The sequence below is a fragment of the Salvelinus sp. IW2-2015 genome, unplaced genomic scaffold (genome assembly GCF_002910315.2).
Source record: "Salvelinus sp. IW2-2015 unplaced genomic scaffold, ASM291031v2 Un_scaffold910, whole genome shotgun sequence".
Taxonomy (NCBI): Eukaryota; Metazoa; Chordata; class Actinopteri; order Salmoniformes; family Salmonidae; genus Salvelinus; species Salvelinus sp. IW2-2015.
In genome coordinates, this window is record NW_019942643.1 from 241,332 (window position 1) to 247,331 (window position 6,000).

Genomic DNA, 6,000 nt, shown 5'->3' on the forward strand with positions numbered 1-6,000 from the left:
AAAAAAAAATATTGGGTTCTGGAATTTGTTTTTCAATATGTGATCACATTGGTAGAGGCTTGCACCTCATGATGGTGACTAAGCCTGTATAGGGTTAGAGGCAGAGAACCGTGACGAGACGGGAACCGGCCAGGTGAGACAGCAAGGGGTTCGTTTGCTCCAGACCTTTCCGTTCACCTCAACCTACCGCGACACACATCATATGACCACGAAGAGTTGATCTTCAGTAAAGACTTAAAAGTTGGACGAGTCTGCGTCTGCTCACATGGGTAGGAGACATTCATAAAATAGAGCTCTATAGGAGAAAGCTGCTCCAGCTTTTTGCTTAGAAATTCTAGGAAATTAGGGGCTGCGTCTTGTGACCGTAGCGACGTGTGGTATGTACGGCAAGGACAAATGGAAAGATAAGGTAAGGAGCAGCCATGTAATGCTTTGTAGGTTAGCAGTAACTTTAAAATCAGCCTTGCATTAACGGAGCAGTGTGGGAGGCTTAGCACTGGAGGTAATATGATAACATTTTTTGGTTTAGTCAGGATTCTAGCGCCCTATTTAGCAAACTGAGTTTATTTAGTGCTTTATTTCCGGGTCGCGGAAAGTAGAGATTGCAGTAGTCTACACTGAAGTAAAAAGGCTGGATTAATTTTTCTGCCTATTATTTTGACAGAAATTTCTGATTTATGCAATGTTACGTGATGGAAAAAGCTGTCATTGAAACAGTTTGATTGTTTCGTCAAAAAGAGAGATAGGGTCCAGAATAAAACGAGGTATTCACGTTTTATTAAGACGACTTTCAACGCATCAAGATTAATTGTCAGATTAAACGAGAGATCTTTGTTTCTTGGGACCTAGAACTAGCAATCTCTGTTTTTCGAGTTTACAAGTTAGAAATTTGCAGCCATTCACTTCCTTATGTTTGAAACATCAGGCTTTAGCGAGGGCATTTAGGGGCTTTCACCGATGTTTCATTGAAATGTACAGCTGTGTGTCATCGCTATTAGAGTGAAGTTAACTTATTTTTCGAATGACATCCAGAAGGGTAAAATATATAGTGAAACAATAGTGGTCCGTAAAACGAGAACTTGAAGGAACATCGAAATGTCAGTTGATTTGTCCCCACAGGACAAACATTCAAGAGACAAACTGTATCTTTCGAGATTAAGATGTAAACCAAGGCCAGAACTTGTCCGTGTAGACCAATTTGAGTTTCCAATCTCTCCAAAAGAATGTGGTGATCGATGGTATCAAAGGCAGCACTAAGGTCTAGGAGCACGAGGACAGATGCAGAGCCTCGGTCTGACGCCATTAAAAGGTAATTTACCACCTTCACAAGTGCAGTCTCAGTGCTATGATGGGGTCTAAAACCAGACTGAAGCATTTCGTATACATTGTTTGTCTTCAGGAAGGCAGTGTGTTGCTGCGCAGATTCGATATAGGCCGATAGTTTTTTATATTTTCTGGGTCACGGTTTGGCTTTTTCAAGAGAGGCTTTATTACTGCCACTTTTAGTGAGTTTGGTACACATCCGGTGGATAGAGAGCCGTTTATTATGTTCAACATATTAGGGCCAAGCACAGGAAGCAGCTCTTTCAGTAGTTTAGTTGGAATAGGGTCCAGTATGCAGCATGAAGGTTTAGAGGCCATGATTATTTTCATCATTGTGTCAAGAGATATAGTACTAAAACACTTGAGTGTCTCTCCTTATCCTAGGTCCTGGCAGAGTTGTGCAGACTCAGGACAACTGAGCGTTGGAGGAATACGCAGATTTAAAGAGGAGTCCGTAATTTGCTTTCTAATGATCATGATCTTTTCCTCAAAGAAGTTTATGAATTTATTACTGCTGAAGTGAAAGCCATCCTCACTTGGGGAATGTTGCTTTTTAYTTAGCTTTGRGACAGTATCAAAAATAAATTTRGGATTGTTCTTATTTTCCTCAATTAAGTTGGAAAAATAAGATGATCGAGCAGCAGTGAGGGCTCTTCGATACTGCATGGTACTGACTTTCCAAGCTAGTTGGAAGACTTCCAGTTTGGTGTGGCGCCATTTCCGTTCCAATTTTCTGGAAGCTTGCTTCAGAGCTCGGGTATTTTCTGTATACCAGGGAGCTAGTTTCTTATGACAAATGTTTTTKGTTTTTAGGGGTGCAACTGCATCTAGGGTATTGCGCAAGGTTAAATTGAGTTCCTCAGTTAGGTGGTTAACTGATTTTTTGTCCTCTGACATCCTTGGGTAGGCAGAGGGAGTCTGGAAGGGCATCAAGGAATCTTTGTGTTGTCTGAGAGTTTATAGCACGACTTTTGATGCTCCTTGGTTGGGGTCTGAGCAGATTATTTGTTGCGATTGCAAACGTAATAAAATGGTGGTCCGATAGTCCAGGATTATGAGGAAAAACATTAAGATCTACAACATTTATTCCATGGGACAAAACTAGGTCCATAGTATGACTATGACAGTGAGTAGGTCCAGAGACATGTTGGACAAAACCCACTGAGTCGATGATGGCTCCGAAAGCCTTTTGGAGTGGGTCTGTGGACTTTTCCATGTGAATATTAAAATCACCAAAAATTAGAATATTATCTGCTATGACTACAAGGTCCGATAGGAATTCAGGGAACTCAGTGAGGAACGCTGTATATGGCCCAGGAGGCCTGTAAACAGTACCTATAAAAAGTGATTGAGTAGGCTGCATAGATTTCATGACTAGAAGCTCAAAAGACGAAAACGTAATTTTTTGGGGGGTAAATTGAAATTTGCTATCGTAAATGTTAGAAACACCTCTGCCTTTGCGGAATGCACGGGGGATATGTCACTAGTGTAACCAGGAGGTGAGGCCTCATTACACCGTAAATTAATCAGGCTTAAACCATGTTTCAGTCAGGCCAATCACATCAAGATTATGATCAGTGATTAGTTCATTGACTATAATGCCTTTGAAGTGAGGGATCTAACATTAAGTAGCCCTATTTTGAGATGTGAGGTATCACGATCTCTTTCAATTAATGGCAGGAATGGAGGAGGTCTTTATCCTAGTGAGATTGCTATAGGCGACACACCGCCATGTTTAAGTTTGCCGAACCTAGGTTGAGGCACAGACAAGGTCTCAATGGGGAATAGCTGAGCTGACTACACTGACTGTGCTAGTGGCAGACTCACTAAGCTGGCGGCTTGCTAAACCTCCTGCCTGGCGCACCCTATTTCATTGTGGAAGTAAAGTTAGAGCCCTGTCTATGTTGGTAGATAAGATGAGAGCACCCCTCCAGCTAGGATGGAGTCCGTCACTCCTCAGCAGGCCAGGCTTGGTGTTTGTGAGTGGCAGAAAGAGGGCCAATTATCCTAAATTCTATCTTTGGGAGGGCAGAAAACTGTTTTCAAACCAGCGATTGAGTTGGTGAGACTCTGCGTAGAGTTCATCACTACAAGCCATGTGAACAGCGCCAAGGAAATTACAGTTTGATTACATTCAACAGGTATGTAATGTAATATGTCTAAATTCATTCAATGTATTTTGAATATCTCTGTCTAGATGTATGCAACCTAACTTAATGAATGTGTGCCAATGTAAATACATAAGATGAGTGATACAATAGTTTTTTCTATGCCTAGATATGTCAAACATGAGCCGGGGGGGGGGGGGGGGGGGGGGGGCCTCATGTTGATATATGTCCACAATTAGATATGTCACACATTATTATTTTTAACACTAGCCAGGATTCAAACCAAAAAAGGGTTCTTCGAAGGTTCTTTTTTCTAAGCGTGTAGACATTACACAGCTCACACCCCCCCCCCCCCCATATACCGGCGTACCGATATCCCTCCCACATGTGCACATGGGACCCTGTTGAGACAAACGCTGGTGGTAGAAATACTCTGGGCTGTGGTTCTGGGTTGTTCATGGACTGCTCCACATGGGCTCCCCACTGCTGCTCTGGCTGAATGTTCGCTCCATAAAGCCGTACTCTCCATAGTGCTTTGATTGACTGTAATCTCCATCCTGTCTGGCTCTGGCTGGGCTACTCCTGTTTCCAGTGTGACAAAGGGAGTTAGGTCACCCTGATGATGCCGGATCTCCATTCTGTGCAGTTCCGTCCTCTGGTGATATCTGCCCCTGCTGTAGAAGGACAGGGATGGTGGGGAGGTTTTGTCCCAGAACACTTCTAATTCCATGGGACGGGGTATTGTTTCAGGTAGAGCTGCAGTTTGCCCAGGAAGATAGGATACACTGAGAATAAACTTGTGCCTGTGGAGGTTTGTCTGTATAGGTCATTCCATCACTACACCTAATACTGTTATAGTACAGGAGCTTTCCTCCACTCTGCTGTACCTCCTGGACAAGCTTGTCCCAGTCGGCCCCGGGCTCCATACCTTTCCTCAGATCCACAGTATGGCCCTTCTCCACAGCCTGGTGCACCCCTGCGTACCACAGGAGGAAGCGGAAGGAGTCCCTGCTGACAGGGCAGCCTACATGGTTCTCTTGGAGGTCTTGATGGACTTTAAGCGAGCTGAGACGGAATTTGGGTCGCTGGTCAGGGCGATGTCACGCAGGGCGGATACTCCCTCGATGAGCTGGACACTGTAGCTAGCCAACTTCTCCCTCCATGCAATCGCTATTTCACATTATTGTACTTTACTGGGTATTCAGTTACTTTGTGAGAATGTTGGCTCTGTCAGGGCATTTTTATGTTTTAAGGTGTGTAACTGACTAGTTTTCACTATGGCGGTATATTTACTTTACTTCATAGTGCTTTCTAGGATGATTCGATTTTATATATTTTGCTTTAAGTAAAAAGTGTTATGCCGATTCTCAATGTTATTTTTTGTTGTGTCAGTCCTGTCAGTTCTGACCAATAAAGAGCATTCCATATGATTTGTGTTTTAGAGTTGGTTTATTTTTCCTTTTACCATTAAATCTCAACAGGACAATTAAAGATCCACACATTTATACAAATTACATTACAGATATTAATTGTACTGTTTGTTAAAATGTCAAGATTTTTTTTTTTTTTACGTTATTTAACTAGGCAATTAAGTTAGGAACAAATTCTTATTTACAATGACAGCCTAGGAACAGTGGGTTAACTGTTCAGGGGCAGAATGACAGATTTCTACCTTTTCAACTCAGGGATTCAATCCACCAACCTTTCAAGTTACTGGCCCAACGCTCTAACCGATAGGCTACCTGCCACCAAATGACCTTCTCAGACCTGTCTGTAAATGATCCATTTGAAAAAATCTGAACAGAAACATCAGCATATACAATCAATCAACTGACTATTTACATSATTTATTGTAAAATGATAAGGTCAGCTAAATGTGATTAAGGGACATGAAAAGGTGGAAGTTCTTGGAATAGTGGGACAACGTTGTGATAGGTGGCTGACTTGAGTAACAGGTGGAGACAAAGTCCTGCCTTACATGTAAACTCAAATCCAACCAGTGAGTCCAACACACATTAGAATCCTACAGTACCACCAACAACAACACACAAGCCGGGATCCAAACTGAATTCAATACACTTAAGACATTAAGCCGGGATCCCAAAACCCATAGAGTAGACAGCTATCTACTGCCTAATCCACTATAGTCACAGACGCATCGCCCAACATTACACAAGCTGACAAACACCTCCATATACGAGCGTACCGATAACCCTCTCACACTTGCACTCAGAAGCCTGGTAAAAACATGCTGGTGGTAGGAAGACCTGCTGCTGAATCTGATGGACCTTCTCACATGGGCACCTCCACTGCTGCTCTGGTTGACTGTACTCTCTTATACTGTCTGGCTCCGGCTGGGCTACTTCCTGTTCCCAGGGTGACAAAAGAGAGTTAAGTCATGATGGAGTTTAAGCGAGCTGAGACGAGAACTCTGGAGCTCGTCAGGGTGATGTCGCGCAGGGCGGACACTCCCTCAAGAGGCCGGATACTGGAGCTAGCCAACCTCTCCCTCTGCTCCTTGTCCCACCTCCCTAGTTCCAGGCTCTGGCTCTCTCTCTTGGCCAAAAGC